At 53.1% G+C, this 18,365-nt stretch overlaps 1 long non-coding RNA gene across 1 annotated transcript; it reads right to left on the bottom strand.

Annotated features, from left to right (window-relative positions):
• Positions 1-904: 904 nt before the first annotated feature.
• Positions 905-2,497, bottom strand: LOC143822192 (uncharacterized). Its single transcript, XR_013226067.1, has 3 exons — positions 1,996-2,497; positions 1,649-1,707; positions 905-1,038 (listed from the first exon to the last, which is right to left on the bottom strand). It is a non-coding gene; the product is annotated as an uncharacterized LOC143822192 (long non-coding RNA).
• Positions 2,498-18,365: the final 15,868 nt, after the last annotated feature.

The following is an 18,365-nucleotide window of genomic DNA, read 5'->3' on the forward strand; positions in this document are numbered from 1 at the left end:
ACTGCGAAGATGCCTCCTGCCTCCTCTTGACATCCAGATGCGGGAATCAAGAAAAATATTGAGTCTCCCGAGACGGGGAGGCCCCGCTGAGTGACATTTTCTCTGCTTGATTTATTGCTTTGCACCTGTTGCCAAGTAATGAGGTGTGAGCCTGGCAGGCTGTCTACAGGGCAGGGCTGCCGCCGAGGGAAGGAGACCCCGCGACACTCCTCGTCGTCCCGGGCGGGCAAAGGAATTGGGAATCTGGTTCCAGCCCAGCAGAGGCGGGCCGAGGCCCAGGGAGGGGACCGCTGGGCCAGGCTTCGTACCGCTGGCTCCCCCGCCTTGGTAACTGCCCCCGGTTTCATTCCACAAAACCAATCTCGCTCTTTATTTTTTTAGGGGGGGGGACTTCATTGATCGTACACGCTACTTTAAAATTCATAAGCTTTTGCAGAACTTCCCCTTTGACAGGGTGGAAGGCAGCTGGTGCTGGAAATGATGGATGGGAAATAAGGGAGTAAAGATGTAGCTCTGAAATAAAGTTGGTTCGAACGATGGCTTTCCCCTTAGTTAAAAGTTCATGGGAGCCCGGACTTCTGGAGCAGTGAAAGATGCCAGTCTGGAGCAGGGGCAGGGGAGAGGAGCAGGGCTACGGAAACACCTGTGCCTACCTGGTGGGTGGAGCCAGACCCGAAAGAGATGAGAGAAGCGGGGAAGGGGGGGGGGAAGCAGGGCACACCCACACGCCCCACACGGTCTTCAAGGAAACCTACCTCCCCCCCCCCCCCAGAGAGCATAGGCTCAAAGAACCAGGGCAGCCTGACATCTGTCACTCTCTCCTTCTCCAGAGGCCAGGAAGTCTCTTCAAACAAGATCAGGATTGCTTTAAATATTAAAGGATTAGGCTAAGATCAACATACCTGGGGAAGGTCTGTGTAAGGCAGGATTAGGATCTGAGTCCCAGGGGACTCCCACAAGGATGCCCGACCCTCTTTTCTACTCCGGTCCAGTGCCAGGTGGTCTCCTTTTTGTGTGGATCCCTCAGACCTCTGGCTTCTGAGGGTAGAAAAGGTGTGTCACTTTGCAAGGTGAATGCTGGGGCTGCAGGAGGAGAGCCAGGTGCGAGTCCAGCGGTAGAAGAAGGGTTGGTTTTTATACCCTGTTTTCTTTTACCAGAAGGAGTCTCCAAGTGGGTACAATCTCCTTCCCTTCCCCTCCCCACAAAGTAAGTGGGGCTGGGAGAGCTCTATCAGAACTGCTCTGTGAGAACAGATCTAACAGGACTGTGACTAACCCAAGGTTGGCTGCCTATGGAGGAGCAGGGAATCAAACCCGCTTGCCAGATTAGAGTTCGCCGCTTGTAACCCCTTCCCCAAGCTGGCTCCTGGACATCCAAGCTGGAAGTGAACAAACTCCAAAACAAAGCAGAGCCAGGACAGGAGTGGGCTGAGAGCACCTCAGCAGCAGGGACTCCGTGCTCCTTTCCTGTCTCTACCTGTTGACTTTCCAGTGGAAGAGCCTGGGGAAGACGAAGCTTCTCCGTTTATTAAAGAGAGCAGACGTCTAAGGGACTCTGGAAGAGGCACAGGTGGGTGCCGTAGTCTGGAGAGATCCCCAGACAGAGAAAGAAGCAGGAAACTGTCCCAGTAGAACCCGAACAACAAACCTGGAGCCAATTGGATATTTCTGCCTGTCTCCAGAAACTTGCAGGGATGAGAGTTCGATCTGGGGGGGGAATGAGTGCATTTCTATTAATTTGATTTTCCCCCTAGCCTTTTGCTGTACATCTGCACACTTTTCCTATTTGTAGTCAATGATTGCTTATGTACTTAAGGTCAAATGTCCTTTTTATAAAACTGAAGTTATTTGGTCTTTGCAACCATGGGCAAACTCCAAAATTGGCACCCCGTTCATTTCAGCCTGCCTAGCTGTGATAATATCCTAGACAGGAGGTTTCTAGGTTTCCCTGCTTCCAGGGCTGTCAGAGGGGAGCCTGCACATAAAAGCTTTTACCTGGAATAGCTGCTGCCCGTCTGAGAGCCCAAAGAGCTTCTGCCCGTCCGAGTAGACAGCTTGAGAGACCGAGGCAGCTTCCCGTGGGCCCTCAGGAGCCCGGACCAGAAATCCATCTACTGACGTGACCGGCAGCTGACATGCAGCCGCTTAACTGGTTTGGTTTCCTGGTTGCGTCTGCTGGTGATTATTGTGACTTGGAGCTGCTTTCTCTGGTTCTTTGTGGGTCTCAGGCCAGTTTTCCGGCATGGGTCTTCAGAGCTGCTGCCATCTTAAGGGTCCCAAGCTGAGGGTGAGTCTCTCTCCACCCTCAGGCAAACTAAGGAGGTGTCTTCCCTACTGAAGAAAGGCCCCCTCCGGGCTTCATGATAGATCCTCCTGCCTTGCAGAGCACAGCTTCCCCGACCCGGCCGGTTTCTGCCCAATCTCTTCCAGCCGGATTCACGCCGGAGTTTGCAGGCGCCCAGGCAGAGTGGAAAGGGACCTCTCAGTAATCAGCCAAGTCTCCGCTTTCACTCTCGGAGTTGTCTCGATGACAGATGAGAAACTGAGAGCCAGTTTGGGGGCTGGCAGCCGTTCAGAGCGGGGCCGCTTTCCTGCACGGACTCCTGGCAGCTGCAGATTCAGGCTCTCACCCTAACTCCCTCCTGGCCATTTCTGGGTTCTCTCATTTGGAGCTGGCTCCTGCTCGAGGGGCGCCGCTCAGCAGAGGGACAGATGATCTCCAATTGCAGGGGAGGGTGGAGAGCCGCCATGGAGTTCAGTCTGCCCCGCAGCACCCCGTGAAGACAGGCGGCCACTGTGGGGCCTCTGCGCTCCTCCCTTCTCTTGGAGGGCCCTCCTGGCATCCTGCTCCTTCCCACATGCAGGCAGGCCCAGAAGGCCACGTCTGGTGCGCAGGCCCCTGGCCCTTCCAGGGGGAAAGTAAGCAGGAGCCCTCCCGTGAGCCGCACGTTCCCGCACGGCTGCCTAGCCAAACAGTTGTTTAAAAATCTCCCGGCATTTGGGTCTTGCAGGTTCCGTCGGCAGAGCCGCTGCCTGGACCACCTGCTCCTGGAGCCACGGAGCCCCTCGCCCTCTGCTCCGCTCTCTCTGCTGTGCCCCAGCCCTTCTGCTGGGGTGCCCCCCCACACCACCCTCCTGCAGATGCTGCAACTGTTGCTGCACCCTGCACTGTGGCTCACGTCAGGAGAGATGCCGGCTGAATCGGTGCCCACCCCTTCCCGGACAGGAAGGACTCACGTTCCCAAGAGGCAGTTTGCCATCGTGGTTAAAGAGTGGCGGATCTGGAGAACCGGGTTTGATTCCCCGCTCCTCCTCCACATGCAGCCAACTGGGTGACCTTGGGCCAGTCCCAGGTCTCTGAGAGCTGTTCTCGTAAAGCATTTAGGCTGTCTGCTGTGGGGAGAGGAAGGGAAAGGGGCTTTGGGACTTCCTTGGGTACTGAAACGCAGGGTGTAAAAAATCTTCTTTTTTTTCAAGCAGCAGGGCCCCCACAGGCCCTCGGGATAGGGTTGCCAACCTCCAGACATGGAACGACTGGAGAAAGTGACTGTCAGCCACTGCAGCCAGCAAAGAAGAAACGGACCAGAGGGCTACGTGGCCCTGAAGAAGAACGGCCACTTTGATCCAGACTCCCCCGAGCTGTAGGGGAGGGCGGCATACAAATGGAATGAATGAATGAATGAATGAATGAATGAATGAATGGATGGATGGATGGATGGATGGATGGATGGATGGATGGATGGATGGATGGATGAATGAAACATGTATTATGTCGAAACGTAGGACCAGTTATTACCACATCTTCATATACTTTCTCAGTGGCATAACTATCAGATAAAAATGTATAATAATTACCAACAAGAATTTTCTATACTGATAATTACTGTTACACAGAAACTTACTGTCTGCAAGGTATATTATTAAATTTACTAACCTGATGCTGAATGCCCTTGGAAAACTTTGTAGCTTAGCACTTAAGTTCTCAGTGAAAATGATCCTGAAGAAGAAATACTGTGGCTGGTTGCAATAAATGATGCCATCCCTAAAGCCACCATCTAAATCAGGGGTAGTCAAACTGCGGCCCTCCAGATGTCCATGGACTCCAATTCCCAGGAGCCCCTGCCAGCGAATGCCGCAGTTTGACTACCCCTGATCTAAATGCTGCCTTGTGGGGTTTGTAGAGGGGAGGGACCCTGGCAGAATGCAACACTTTACACTCCACCATCCAAAGCGGGAGGGGAGGGGCAAAGCCAGTTAGAATCATAGAATCATAGAGTTGGAAGGCTATCTAGTCCATCCCCCTGCTCAATGCAGGATCAGCCCAAAGGATCCTAAAGCACTTAGAGAATAACCAGGCTGAACCTGAGTGGGGCATAAACTGAGCATCTCAACAGCAGGGCAGTGGCTTGCTTTAGGATCTTACACCCGATTTCCAGCCTGGCCTGGCCTTCCCTGGGATCTGCCTGTGCCCATTCCTTCCCCTCCATTTCCTCACCTTCTGCACATTCATCTGTGTTCAGTGATACATCATCCCTCATAGATGCTTCAGGGAGAACCTCATAAACCAGACTGCCTTGCAGAAGCATTAGCAAATGCAAAATACCCTCCTTTGACTGTTGATAACCAAATTGGAAAAGCGAGATTCTTCCCCAGGGAGCCAGGACTGCAGCACAAAGGCAGAGCCCGACTCCCCCTGTGACCCCCTGCAGCTCCCGCAAGGGAAGGGGCTCCGTGCATTCCGAGAGAGCTCCTTCATCCTATCCTGCAGAAAGATGCTACCACAGAGAGGCAGGGGGCATGAATTAAGTAGCGCCCCACCCACTCCAGTTGGCAGGCCTGTGCCTTTCTGTAATTACTGTGGTTTCCCAACAGAGCTGTGGTTTCCCTCCCTGCTGCATAAGGGGGGGGGGGGTGCAGAGCCGTTCTTACCTTGATTCAGTTTGGGAAGCTTAGAGGTTGAGCAGCAGAAAAGGCAAGTTTACTTCCCTCGGGGGCTGAATTTGCAGCTGTAGGTGAAGGGACGACCGTGTTCACTAGTGGCCCTCCCTTTTGATAAGGGCAGCACAGGACTTGCTGAGATTCACTTCAACTGGCCTGGAAGTCAGGGTGCCAACTCTAGGCTGGGGGATTCCTGGAGATCGGGAGGTGGGACCTTGCAGGGTGGGGTTTGGGGAGGGATCTCCTCTGTGGGGCCAACAAGGGAAGGAGGGGGGCTCCATGGGTGCTGCTGAGGTGTCTTCTCTGCAGGTTAGGCTACACAGCCTTTTTCAACCTTTTGACCATGGGGGTACATTTGAGATATCTTCCAGGTTTTGAGGCACCCTGGAAGGGATGTCCGCTGCCCATGCCCTCTGCCTCACCCCTTTATACAAATAAGAATAAAAAACAAAATGAAAAAATGCAAATAAAAATCTGCAAATAAGCACAAAAAACACCACACTTTGCCTGCAGTTCTCCATGTGGAAATAAAAAGTAAAAGAAAATAAAAATATGCCTCCCTTCACTCAAAGCAGCCCTGATGCCCAACAGAAGACCCACTGAGCTAAACAGAACCAGAAGCAACCCGGCTGAGTGTGGGGGCTGGCAGGGATGGCCCAGAAATGCCGGCATAGAACGGGGCTGCCTCTTCCCTTAATGCACACCAAAAGGAAAGGCTTAAAGAGGTGCAGGGCACCTATTATCGACATCATGTGTCACATAAGCTTGTGCCCTGCACCCACATTATGGGGTCAGGGGAAACAGTGATATCAAATGCACCAACGTTTGCAGCAGAAGTTTACTAAAGTGAGTCCTTTCGAAGCTTACTGACTCTGGCTTCTGTCACTTGAACATATCTGTCCCACCCCTCCAGAATTCGGAGAAGGTCCATCCTTTGGGTTCATGGCTGTTTCATGCAGAGGGCTGTTGGGTCTTCACAAGAAGCTAAAGTGCTGCACCAGTTGCAGGAGATTTTTTTTTAAGCCAATGCCAATGGTGCAAAATTTATTTTGGTATTTATATGCCACTCTTCCTTGTAGGTTCACGGCAGCTTACACAGTTTAAACTACAATAATAAGAAGAATCAGAGTTGCTTTTTATACCCCACTTTCTGAGGGATTCTTGAGAAGGGAGGTTAGCATACGTAGTGAGGGTAAGAAACCAACACCTTCCTAAATAACAGAACAATCTACTGGATTGGCCCAGGCAGCGTTCTCCTTCTCCGCTTGGACCCTGTGCAAGACGGAAGCACGGCCCTTCCCCTTCCCCTCCTCCCCTCTTGCACTCACTCAAGACACTTCGGCTCTCTGTTTATCTCAGTGTCATCGTCGTCTCCAGGACGGGCGGTGGAGCAAATGGGTAGCAGCTGCTTGGCTTCTAAGTGCCCTTGAGGGAGCCCCTCAGCAGACACTTTGCGGAATATAATGATGACAGTCTAACGAGCATTAGTGCACATGTTGTCATCCCCCCCATATTTACACTCCCCGCAGGAGACGTGGTCCTGAAGGGGGGGGGAGGCAGAGAGGGGGAGTTCCACTGCAGAAATCTCCCTGTGTGGCCTGGAGTGGGCAGCTGCAGAGGCTCACCCAAAAGAGGCTTCCCTTGTTCGGCAGTTGGAAGTGGGGGTGGCAGAACTTTGGGAATCCTTTCTAAATTGTCTTAACTGTTATTCGTAATTGAAGACGGAGATTGCAGGTAGCTGTTTCCAGCCCCCCCCCCAGCACTGGTAAGGGATGAGGTAGGGTTGCCAGGGGCTAGTTGGGGAAACTCCTGGAGGCTGCGGGGGGCCCTGGGGGGGTCAGAGAACCCAGCAGGGTCAGCTGCCACAGAGCGCACCCTCCAAAGCGCCATGTTCCCCGTGGGAAATGACCCCTCCTGTAGAGAGAAGCTGTCATTCGGGGTGATGGCCAGGTCCCACCCGAAGGCCGGCATCCCGAGAACTCATTCTGGCCCACAGAGAAATCCCCGAAACAACAGTTTCCTAGCAATCGTAGATAACTGATCAGGAGCCTCTTAAAGCTTAACAAGACTCCGCCCCATCCCTCGCGACACTAGGGTGGAGGCAAAGGTGAATAACCCGCCTCTGACACTGGTGCTGTGCAACGCCAGGTCAATAAACAACAAAACCTCTACCCTGCAAAACTATTTTGCAGAGCAAAGAGTGGACCTGGCGTTCGTGACAGAAACCTGGACCAGGAAAGGCGAAACAGTCGCCCTCAAAGATCTAGCCCCTGCCGGGTTTTCTGTCCTCCACCAGTCCCGGACAGCGGGGCGGGGAGGAGGGGTGGCAATCCTGATCCGAGAGGCTTTCTCCTTCAGGGCCCTTCCTGCGCCATCAATACCAGGCATTGAATGTGTTGGCCTCGGATGGGGATCAACCGAGAGCGTGGCCATTTGGTTAGTGTACCGCGCGCCCAATGCACCACCAGATGCCCTGCCTGCCCTGCTAGAGGCGGTGGCGGCCTGGACGCTACAGTTTCCCAGTCTATTAGTCCTGGGGGACTTTAACGTCCATGCTGAGCTGCCGTCTTCTAGAACTGGGCAGGACCTAGTGTCAACCATGGCGACACTAGGGCTCTCGCAGTTTGTTGTTGGCCCCACCCACCAAGCAGGTCACACCCTGGATCTTATTTTCGGCGTAGGTCTGAATGTGGATCTGGTCACGGCAACTGCCGTGCCATGGTCAGACCACTATGCCCTGAAGGCTCGGCTATGGCTACCACTCCCACCTCAGTTGGGCGCCGAGCAAATTTTAGCTCGCCCGCGGAGACTTATGGATCCAATTGGATTCCTGAATGCTCTGCGGGAGCCAATGCCTCCTGGCACTTCTCTCAATGGCCTGGTCAGCGACTGGCATGACAGACTGCTGACTGCCATTGATGAGATAGCCCCCCGACGCCCTCTCCGGCCCCGTCTCAAGCGGGCCCCCTGGTACACCGAGGAGCTTCGCAACAAGAAACGGGAACTGAGACGGCTAGAGCGAGTTTGGAGGAAGACTCGTGACGAAGCCTCGAGAACATCTTATAGAATGCAGATGAAGGCCTATGAGATGGCGGTGAAGTCAGTGAAACGCAATTTTTACTCGGCTACCATCGCATCCGCAGACTCACGCCCGGCTCAATTGTTTAAGGTAGTTCGGTCTCTTACTGCCCTGGCTGAAGGGCAACAAAACAGTAGCAAATTGGATATCAGCTGTGAGGCATTTGCGAGTCATTTTGCGGATAAAATCTCGACACTCCGCCATGACCTCCCTCCAACCTTAGATACAGAAAGTGAACTAGAGGCCCCTTGGCCGTCTTTGGAGAATACCTTGAGTAACTTCAGACGACTCACGCTGACCGAAGTGGACAGGATACTAGCAACAGCGAGGCCAACCACATGCCCACTAGACCCTTGCCCATCCTGGCTCCTAAGAACAGCGGACATAAGGATAAAGGGCCCCCTCCGGGAGATAATCAATCTATCTCTCACAACGGGAGAATTCCCGGAGGGACTGAAAGAGGCTGTGGTACGCCCACTGCTGAAAAAAACATCCTTAGACCCGCGAGAGCCCAACAACTATCGACCCGTCTCGCATTTAGCGTTTCTGGGGAAGATGATTGAAAGGGCTGTCGCAAACCAACTAACAGAGTACCTGGAAGAAGCTTCGGTCCTAGACCCATCCCAGTCAGGCTTCCGGCCTGGCCATGGGGTAGAGACAGCGCTAGTCGCCCTGACGGATGACCTCCGTCGCCAGTTGGACCGAGGCGGGTCGGCACTGCTGATATTACTAGACCTCTCAGCAGCGTTCGACACAGTCGATCATGAGCTTCTAGCTCGCCGCCTCACCGATGCCGGAATACGAGAGACAGCCCTCCAATGGCTGATCTCCTTCCTCTGGGATCGTGGACAGAGGGTTGCAATTGGAGACAAAACATCAGACCGTCGTCAACTTACTTGTGGAGTCCCACAAGGAGCGGTCCTCTCTCCTATCCTATTCAATATCTTTATGCGCCCTCTCGCACAACTGGTACGGAGGTTTGGGCTGGGTTGTCATCAATATGCCGATGACACCCAGCTCTTCCTCCTGATGGATGGCCGCCCTGACTCCCCCCCAGAAGCATTAGCCAGCTGCCTGGAAGCAGTGACGAGATGGCTGAAGCAGAGTCGTCTGAAGCTCAATCCTTCAAAGACGGAGGTCCTGTGGCTGGGTAGGAAGGGCCCATGCGAGGAAGCGTGCCTGCCTGCCCTGGATGGAGTACAGCTCTCTACGGCTCACTCCGCCAGGAACCTAGGCGTGATTCTGGATACTTCCCTTACAATGGAAGCCCAGATCACAAAGGTAGCGCGGCTGGCATTTTACCATCTCCGCCAAGCCAAACTACTAGCGCCCTACCTGGCCCCGGAACACCTAGCCACAGTGATCCATGCGACGGTCACCTCTAGACTGGACTTCTGTAACTCGCTCTACGCAGGCCTGCCCTTAGCCTTGACCCGGAAACTACAGCTGGTCCAAAACGCAGCGGCCAGGATCCTCACAGCAACACCGTGGAGGTCCCACATCCGGCCCATTCTCCACCAACTGCAGTGGTTGCCAGTTGAATTCCGGATCAGACTAAAGGTTCTGGTAATTACCTTCAAGGCCATTCACGGTCAGGGCCCAGTGTACCTGAGGGACCGCCTCCCTGCCTATGCCCCTAAAAGAGCTCTGCGCTCCACCGCCACCAACCGGCTAATGGTCCCTGGCCCTAAAGAAGTCCGCCTGGTCTCGACCAGGGCCAGAGCATTCTCTGTACTGGCCCCCACCTGGTGGAATGAGCTCCCGGAGGAGATCAGGGCCCTGACGGAGCTTAAACAGTTCCGCAGGGCCTGCAAAAAGGAGCTCCTCCGCCAGGCATTTGGTTGAGACCAGGCACAACCAACAGCGAATGAAGGGCCCCCGCTCCCCCCCCTCCCCCCCTCTCCCCCCTTCCTCCCAGAACTCCACCAGAGCGCTCTGGACCTGTTGTGGTATTGCACCGTTCCATCGTTATATTATTTTATTATACTGTTATACTGTTATATTATTCTGTTATATGGTTACAACCACTGTTATTATTTACTGTATATTTTAACGAAGACTGTTTTATGTATCGTTGATTAGTTTTAATGTAAACCGCCCTGAGCCTTCGGGGAGGGCGGTATATAAATCTAAATAAATAAATAAATAAATAAATAAAGAGTTCAACATGCAAAGCTCCCTCCCTCAGGTGTGAGAGCCGCCCCCTTGAATCCTGCTGTCTGGCATCTACATAGGAAGACTAACCCACATTTCATAAAATGGGAAGCAAAACGTCACATTCCTGCAGTGCTTCATTAGGTTGCTGAACACAAAGCAAACCCTGAGCTTCCAGGCAGCAATCTGGCTTTTCCTGAAAGTACGAGGGGCGGCTTCTTCTCTCCATGCAGGCAGCGTAAGGAAGGCCCTGCCCTGTGCCCAGCCCCAAGCTGCATTCGCAGGGCAGGGAGACCCATCCAGGGTGAGCCTCAGCAGAGAACAGACTTCAAGGTGACTCAGGTGGGAAATGAGGAGAGCGGCAGCTCCTAATCTGGCCAGCTGGATTCGATCCCCTGCTCTTCCTCCACCTGCCGCCAGCTGGGTGATCCTGGGCTTGTCACAGCCCTGATCATGCCAATGTGACAAAGCAGTCCTGTCAGAGCTCTCTCAGCCCCAGGAAACAAGAGGAGACATCAGGGGAAGGCCTCAGTCTCTATGCCCTGTTTCTTTGGCTCTCCAGGGTGATGCGGCACCCCCCAATATCCCGCATGCTGAGTGGCTCAAGCCAACAATGACAGCCAAATGTCTCCTCCTGCCAGCTTTTCGAAGTCTGAATTTTACTGTTAATGTTGCAGCCACAGGCCATAAGCCCAGCATATAACCATGTACCACAACACAAAGGTTAAACCATTTTTAAGGAACAGGATACATTTTAAACTGAGGTCGTAAGAAATAAATGCAACATGGAACAACCATTTAGCTAAAATTCTTGTAGAATTAGCAGATGCAAATTTCTTCCGTATGTTTATTGATCAAAAGGCCAAAGTCGCCACTTTGAGGACAACCAAAGGGTTCCCATCAGCCAATATGACCAGCGGTCAACAAGGTGCTTTTGACTTGTTAACAGCCTGTTCTGCCTCTGATGTTGTTAGAAATGAAAGCCTTTCTCCGGTTGCTTTTGAAAACATTCTGCCCCATCTCCCAGGGTCTCCTTTCTCATAGCCACCCTGCCAGCTGGGGAGACGAGGTGTGGCTGTTAAGGGCTCCTTCCGGGTGTGACCTCTGACCCCAGGTGCCACAGTACAAACTGCAAAGACCCGGTTCCCACTTAGGGCTGCAGCCGTGGCCTCTCTCGTGTGGCCTGTGCACGGTGCCTCTGCCACCAAACAAGCAAACAAAATCAAAATGAGGAAAGGATGGCTCGTACTTCGCATTATGCAGCTGCAATGGATAAGGTCACTGCTTTGTCCTCTGCTCACTGATTTTTATCAGGGGGAAGATTGTATCAAATAAATAATGCATCAGAAGATTTTTCTTTCCTCTCCCCCCTCCGCCCCTCCGCCCGGCTACATTATCCCAATCGGGCGCGTGAATCCAGCCACGACGATAAACACTAATAAACGGCCGTGCTTGTCGGAGGGGATTTCGCTGGCAAATTTCCGAACCAGATTAAAAAGTAAATTAGATTTCTTCTAGAGAGTTGTTTGGGGTGGGCGAAGCTGTCTGTGCCCGTGTCCTCGTGGGAAGATTCACTCCACTCAGGTGGGGCCGGGCGGCTGAAGGAGAAAGGGACGGTGGGATGGAGAAGTGCGGCTTGTATCTGGGAGCTCAGCCCCGTTTCCCGGAAGGCCTCCAGAGAGCTCCTGGGGGCTCCTGCCCATGGCCCCTACAGTCCTGCTCTCCACCTGCGAGTCTTCTTCAGCTGCAGGGAAAGCTCTCGGAGGCCCCTGTCTGCTGACTGCAGGGCAGGAGGGAAGGGTGGCCCACCCCAGGACCTGCTAGAGCACCCCCACCCAACACAACCCAGAGGACACAACAGCCCTTGCATGTCCCCCCAGACATGAGGTACGCCATGAACCTTATTCATTCCCGGCTTTGTGCACTCAGAGGAAGCAGCTTCTCAAGAACAGAAGTCTCAAAGCTGAACCCACCAAAATCAAACAGGGTCAGCAGAACAATGCAGGGGCATGAAATGTGCTTCCTTCCCTTCTTCCTAAGCAAAATGTAGCCCACTCTGAACCCCAAATTCTTTTGAGCAGTTGTTCTCAGGCAGTGAGGTGGGAGCTCACAGCTGGCTTTGAGACTTTTCTCTCTCTTACAGAGGCTCAAAATGGTTTAGAATAACATTCTCCCCCCCCCCCACACACACACACAGGTACCTTGTGAGGAAGGTGAGGCTGAGAAAGTTCTGAGAGAACTGTCCCACAGTCTCCCAGCAAGCCTCACACACACACAGACAGAGAGAGAGAGAGAGAGCTTCTTGAGCATGCTCATTTTGATCAACACATGCCCCATGTACGCACATATCACACTCATTTGGGTGCATTTTGAATACATGCGCAGCTTGAGCGCCGTTCTACCGCAGAGATAAGCAGCACGGTTGCAAAAAGTAACAAAGCTGCTTCATCTTCTCTTTTAAGCCACACAAAGGAGGGAAATGTACTTCGATGTCTGCACATTTTCTGGAGGGAGGAGGCCCCCCTCACCCCCTCGCCCCCTCACCACAGGACTCTCCACCTGCCCCCCCCATCCTCAATGCCCTTTCTTGCCCAGCGGCTGAAGCGCGGCCTGGCTGATCCAAAGAGCGCTCTGGCCCCTGGGGGGCAGGACTCCGATAATTGGGGTCAATCGCAGGGAGATCCCAACCCACCGCACAAGCCAGGAGGCAGCAGCAGACACGGGAGCTGCTGCAGACGGGGCTCTGGGGATCTCAGCCGAAGCCGCGGGGCTGCCCTCTCCTGCCCTCTCCTTGCCGCCTGGGCCTCACTACCTGTTTTCTGTTCACGTCCCTCCTTGTCACTCATGGAGCTTCTGCCGTTACAGCTCTGTGTGTGCGTGTGTTTGTGTGTGTGTGTACGTTGTGCGTGTGCCTCGCAGGATGGAGATGAGCCTCCAAGCTGCTGCTAAGAGAAGACAGGCCTCCTTTTGAAAAGGACCCCTCTGGAGCCATTTCCAGGCTGCAGGCTGGGTGTCCTTGACTGGCTCTGCAGACCGGCTTAGCTGCTTCCCTCCTGGCATGAGAGTTCTGGGGGAGAGCTGAGCCCATTCCCAGGGCAGGCCAGCTGGGCATCCCGTGGGCAGTTTGGTCTGACTCTCGGGACCTCGCTGATTCAGCCAGACAAAACAACAGGATCGATGCTCAAGTCCTTTTAGAGGATGCCATCCTTCAGGGGAGCTTGCCAACTTCCAGGTGGGGCCCAAAGATCTCCTCGAATTCCACCTGGTCTCCAGGCAACAGAGATTACGTACCCAGGAGATCATGGTCATCCAGAGATGAACTGTAATAGTGGGACATCTCCAGGTGCCACCTATAAACTGGTATTCCTCCCCTTGGCCAAGTCAACATGGACATGCCCAGAGGTCTAGGAGTACCGATTTTGGGTTGGGGAATCCCTGTGAATTTGAGGATGGAGCCTGGGGAGGGCAGGGCTTGGGGAGTGGAGGGAGGGGTCCTCAGCAGAATATAATGCCCACCCTCCAAACCAACAATTTTCTCCAAGGGAATTGTTCTTAGATGCCTGGAGATCAGTTGTAATTCTAGGACATCTCCAGATCCCATCTAGAGGTTAGTAACCCTGGGTAGATCCAGGAGCATCCCTGTCTGTCTGTCTGTCTGTCTGTCTGTCTGTCTGTCTGTCTGTCTGTCTGTCTGTCTGTCCAGAAGAATCAAGAACCCCTCGATCATTCCCGGCCCTTGCTGCTCTTCTCAGCCGTTCATGGCAAAGGGACAGGAGCCTTTTCATTGAGATAAATACAGTGTGGGACGGATCATGAGAACAAGTGATTTCCCAGCTCTTCAAGGCCTGCCTGCTTGGGCTGAAATCCTGGCAGTCAACCACACCACTGAGTACGCGCACCCGCTGCCCAAGCAGAGCCTGACATAGGCGAGAGAAGAGAGACGCCGCTCAGCACAACAACACCACAAAGCCAGAGCATCCGGCCCTCCCATGCTAAGACTCAACCGGGGAGGCTTTGGGCCCCAGGTCCCACCAAGAGAGTCAGGGGAGAGTGGCTCTTAAGGGCCCTGGAGTAGGGGTGCCAACCTCCAGGTGGGGCCTGGGGCTCCCCCAGAATGACAGCTCATCTCCAGAGTTCCCCTGGAGAAAATGCTTTCTGGGGGGGGGGCAGACCATACAGAGTTCTACTCCACTGACATTCTTGTCCTCTCCTGGCTCCACCCCAAAAACTCCAGGAGTTTTCAGGACAGGTGTCATGCTTCCCCCCCCTCCTCCTCCACAAGCAACCAGCTGGGTGACTGGAGGCCAGTCACAGTTCTCTTAGTGCTGTTCTCACAGAGCAGTTCTTTTAGAGCTCTTTCAAATGGCTCACCGTGAAAACTGTCTTTCTGGTTCATGACTGGTGAGCAGAACATGAGCCCAAACCATGAGTGTTCAGGCACCTCTAATGGCCACCTGCCACAGGAAGGGTGATTTGAGAACAGACGCCTCCAGAGGACCTGACTAGATAAGCCTCCAGCGGAGATGGCTCCATGTCATCGGCCTGGCACAAAACCTCAGAAGGTTCTTCTGGGCTGTGTCCCTTTTCAGACTCCTGTAAGGATCTCGCTTGGGGAGGGGAAAGGAGCAGGGGAGAGCCACACAGTTGTCTGCTGACTTGTGAGCGTTTGCCCTCAGCTGCTTTTGTGCTTTCCTAAATCCAAGGAGTTGGTCTGGTGCTGTCACAGCTGTTGAGCCGGCTGACAAATCTATTTTGAAGGTGAGACGCAGAAGTTGTACAAATAAGGTTCCGCAGGAAGGTCGAGTTTTACGAACATGTAAAGATGGGGAGAAGCCGGCAGTCTGCAGATAAAAACGACTGGCGAATGTGTGAAATGTGGACCAAGGCATGACTTGGGGGCAGGAAGGAATAAAGACAGGAGACAGTTCTGCCTGAGTGAAATTCATGAACTTGCAAATTCGTGTTTGAATTTCACAACAGAGGAGCTGAACTTTGAGGCTGACATTTTTGATGGTTGAAGAAGTTCTCCATTTGGAATTCCACATTTTAGAATTCACTTTCTGCTCTTTCAATATTAACAAAATACGGTTTGACAGCCTGAGATGAGTATAATCTTTTCTGGCAGAGGGACTCAGAAGGTTAGCCCTCGAGGAGAAGACAGAGAATCCACAAAGCACTTTATGATCTTCCGCGGACTGGTTGATGTGCACTTAGCACATAGAGACATGGCCTCCCTGTTGGATTATGCAAGATGTGCGGTGTGCATGATACAAGAGCACAAGAAGAATAGCCTGCAGGGGGCAGCAGAAAAGATGCATGGTTGGCACACTGAGATCGGGACCTTCCTGGTCTTTTTCCAATATTCTCCTCCTGGGTCCTAAAGGCTCAACTGAGGACTTCCTGCTCCTTTGAGCCCACTTCCTCCCCATTTGCCTTCAGGTGAAAAAGAACAAAATTAGCCCGTTGAACTGTTAGGACTATAAATGCCAATAAAATAAATCTCTCTTCACAACATTGTTTCTATTCTCAATAAAGCCACTTCTTCTTTTGGCAGCCAGTGCTCGACACCTTGGCATATTTAAACTCTGCCGACACTTCCTGGTAAGCCAAAGGCCTCTGCTTGTGGGTGTGCCCTTTGCGGGTGGGAGAGCCATTCGGAGTCAAGTGCAGATCGCTTTGGCTCCATGGTTACCTCTGCAGATATCCAGCAGTGAAGCCTCACAACATTAAGTGGATTTGCAAGCTGGTTCCAAGTCACAGGAGCCAGTAATTAATTACGGCACATATTTAATGGATTTGTTTCCTGAAAATGCCAAACAATATTGAAATAAGCCTACATTAAGCTAAAGGAAAACTGCATACGATCAAAAAGAAGCTGTCATAGGAGCTAATTCTGATGCTCAACCTAGAGTTTGCCTTCGTCCGACCCTGGGTCCATCAGGCCATTCTTGCCTTCTCAGACTGGCTCTCCAGGGTCTCAGGTGGATCTCCTGCTGGCCCCTGGGCTTTGACCACTGTGTGACACCCAGTACTGGACTGGGTAGGCTACTGGCCTGATCCACCAAGGCTTCTCTTATGTTCTTATGTCAGCTCAGGGTGCCCAGCCCAAAAGAAGTGAGGCTGGTCTTGTGGAATGACCTCCCAGGAGAGACCGGGGCCTTGCGGGACCTAAATCAGTTCCTCAGCTATTCCACCGGGCCTATGGTCAAGGTCAAAAATAGCATCCACCATGGAAGGCTGGCCTCACCGCGGGGGGAGAGGGAAGATCTGCTCCTGACAAACCTCCCTCATGTTTTAAGGATGCAGCCCACCCTGAGCACTGGAAGGGTGGGATAGGAATTAAAAAATCATCATCATCTGTCTTTTGGGGGGCATGAGGGGGGGAAGTCTGGAATCCTGGACCCACTGACAGACCTCATGATGGCCCCTGGTTTCTGGCCACCGTATGGCACAGAGTATTGGACTGGATGGGCCAGTGGCCTGACCCACCATGGCTTCTCTTCTGTTCTTATGTCTTCCTACCTGGTCCAGGGACTGAACTGGGACCTTCTGCAGGTCCTTCCACTGAGACACATCGTGTTCAAAGTTTGTGTTTCTGCAATCACCTTCTTCTCACCTGCCTGGGGACAGGCTCTAATCAATCTAGAATGGGGCAGCCATGACCTCCCCAGGGGCAATGCTCAGATGCCCAAGTGGAGGAAATGAAGGCCAGTCCGGGAACCGCAAGACCGGCATGGTTGTTGATGCCATGCGCCATCGCAAATGCATGCAGCTTCAAAGTGTGCAGAGCGCACCAACCACAAAGCGCACAGAGAAGTTTGTGCACTGGAGGTCTGAATCCCTCTATGGCGTCACCTTTGCTTATTGTGAGTGAAAATGTGTCCCGCCTTGTTTATGAACAATAAACGGTTTCTGCCACACGTGCTAATCACGGCGCTGGTCCTTTAATCTGAAGAGCTCACCCCCGCTTCTGCAGGGACTCGTTTAGGCTTCTTGTTTGTAGCAATAATGCCTTCTTAATATGTTAAATGAGCAGGCAAATGAACCTGCGCCTCACTTGCGAGTCTTTAAGGGCGGCCCTTCCTGGTTCGCGGAAGATCATTCTTTGGGCAGATTTACGAGTTGCTCTCAGGGCCCGGCAATCCCTGCGGGTCACCAGCGGGGCTGTCACGGCAGATTAAAAAGGCCACGGCTCCAGCTGGCAGTGACGGGCCTTGCTAGGGGGTGGAGAGAGAAGCAGAAAGGCCACCCCCCCCCCCCAGGAACCTCACTGCTGTGGAGGGGGCCTGGTTAGCCCTGCCCTGCCAGGGTTTAGAAGGGAGACCACCAAGGGAATCCAGGGTCACTCTGCAGAGGCAGGCAGTGGCAAGCCACCCCTTCCCCCAGGCCCCCTCGCCCCAGTCCTGGAGGCCCCTCCTGCCAGGCCTGCCCGATCTTTGCCGCTGATGAGGAATCCTGCGGCTGCCGCCGAGTGATGGGGACGTCTCTGCCGATGCTCTCCCCCATTCTTCTTGCTGCTCATCCTGGAAGCCAACATCCCAGTGATCTATTAGGTGTTGGGGGGAGACGCAAACACTGCTTATGCATTATATACATGTCTTGTCTGCTCCACTTGATAATGTCATTCTTTAATATGCACAGCGGGAGGGATGTTCCGCCCCACGCCTGCTTCCCCTCTGCCTTCGGAGACTGCCAGGAGAGCCCAGCGGAGCTCGTTGTCTCCCTTCCCTTCGTGTAATTTAAGGAACGTCATTATTTCCAAACTTAGTTTTACAAACAGGAGAATAAAAGCCACAACGCCAAGGAAGGATAGTCCTCCATACGGATAAAGAATTGTAGAGCTCCCCAAATAAACTGCCTCGCCTTTCCTTTCCCCTCCCCTCCCCGCCCCCAAAGACACCTGTTGAGCATCCCTATCTTGGGCGGGGAGGGGGCTCCAGACAGGAGGGGGACAAATTCATTCAAAATATTTGCCTGGCCTCTCAGCACTCCCAGTGAACATTAATAACATTAACAAAGAGCATCATCAATTAAACTATTTAACCATAAATAAGCCAAAGAGCCTGCGATAAAAGAATGCCCAAACCAGCATGAAATCCATACAAGCCCTGCAACAGCAGCAATGCTTTAGACCAGAAGTCAGACTCAGCATTCAGCTTTCACGCAGAACCTTCCCGGGGCACACCTGACACTC

This window comes from Paroedura picta, chromosome 12 (assembly GCF_049243985.1).
Source record: "Paroedura picta isolate Pp20150507F chromosome 12, Ppicta_v3.0, whole genome shotgun sequence".
Taxonomy (NCBI): Eukaryota; Metazoa; Chordata; class Lepidosauria; order Squamata; family Gekkonidae; genus Paroedura; species Paroedura picta.